This window comes from Etheostoma spectabile, unplaced genomic scaffold (assembly GCF_008692095.1).
Source record: "Etheostoma spectabile isolate EspeVRDwgs_2016 unplaced genomic scaffold, UIUC_Espe_1.0 scaffold285, whole genome shotgun sequence".
NCBI lineage: Eukaryota > Metazoa > Chordata > Actinopteri > Perciformes > Percidae > Etheostoma > Etheostoma spectabile.
The window spans coordinates 991,042-992,291 of NW_022605579.1; the positions used below are offsets into that span (position 1 = coordinate 991,042).

Genomic DNA, 1,250 nt, shown 5'->3' on the forward strand with positions numbered 1-1,250 from the left:
TCTTGGTAGGCGGTGTCTGACGGGGTTGGTTGGGGTTGAAATGAAGAGTGGCAATAACAGTCACAGTAACTAACAGTGACTAAAACAAATTGTAGTTTGTAGTAGTTCATGGCATAGCAGGGCACTGTGCGGCATTACAAGGCACAGCAGGACGTAGCAGGATGTAACAGGGCATCGCAGGACGTGTAGCGGAACCACGGCGGACTTTCCCTGATCCGCTGGGGGTAAAAGAACATAAGGACTCTGGGGAATGACTCCCCAGAACTACGTTATTAACACAATGCCAGATTTTATGACTATTTGTCATGGGTTTCATTCACTTTGTGTGATAAAACATTCTATCAGGTAGGGGACCCTCGGACAAAGTCTTATCAGATGGGTGTCCGTGGTCTAATTTGTGTCACTTTAGGGGTCCATGATGTGAAAAGGTTTGAGAACAACTGACCTAAACACTAGTCTGGCTCAACAGATGTACAGTGCTGGGATAAAGCATGACACGCAGCGTGTGAGTCGCTATCTCCACTATCTACGTTGCAGGGCCACCGTCGACACATCTGGGGCCTCCCAGGACGGTTGTAGTTGGTTAAAAGAAACGCAAACAAGCCAAAGAGTTTCTTTTTCCACTATCCTAGAATAAATAAGCGGTGTAACCAGCCCATACTCCAGCGCTGTGGGGATAGGTCTGGGAATGGGAGACACAAACACACACAAGTTAGCTAAAGCTACCGTTTGTACAGTACGGAGTAACTGTAGGGCTGTTTGGGGTGGGTAAACACTCCGACAGTTTGTATGACAACAGTAACATTGTTCTTACATTTCCATCAGAGCACAGCTAACCGATTTAATCCCGCAGACATAGCTGTGATTTACAGAAAACCATTGATGTAGAAACATTTTAGTGAATGCTTTCCAAAGTTGTGTACATAGTGTGAAAAAGTCTAATGTGTTTTTTCATGCAGTGGATGTTAAGTGATGACTCATTTTGACTGGTGTTGAGATTGCATCAGATGTGCTGACTAAGGCCAGTATTGTCTGATGATGTGCTAATAACCTACCTGGTTTGTATGCATGAGGCTGTTAGTGTCAATGATTCAGTATAATAATTTAAACAATGAAATAATTGATACATACTATTGATAATACAATACTTGCATGTGTGTTTGTGCAAACACTTCTTTTACAAATGTATAGATGTGTCTGTCTGTCTGTCTGTCTGTCTGTCTGTCTGTCTGTCTGTCTGTCTGTCTCTG

At 43.4% G+C, this 1,250-nt stretch overlaps 1 long non-coding RNA gene across 1 annotated transcript in view; it reads left to right on the forward strand.

Moving 5' to 3' along the window:
* The first annotated feature begins 746 nt into the window (after positions 1-746).
* The window catches only part of LOC116686031 (uncharacterized), a 15,872-nt gene continuing 15,368 nt past the window's right edge, over positions 747-1,250 (forward strand). The window contains exon 1 of the long non-coding RNA XR_004331131.1: positions 747-757. This is a non-coding gene — a long non-coding RNA (uncharacterized LOC116686031). The remainder of the gene's footprint in view (positions 758-1,250) is intronic.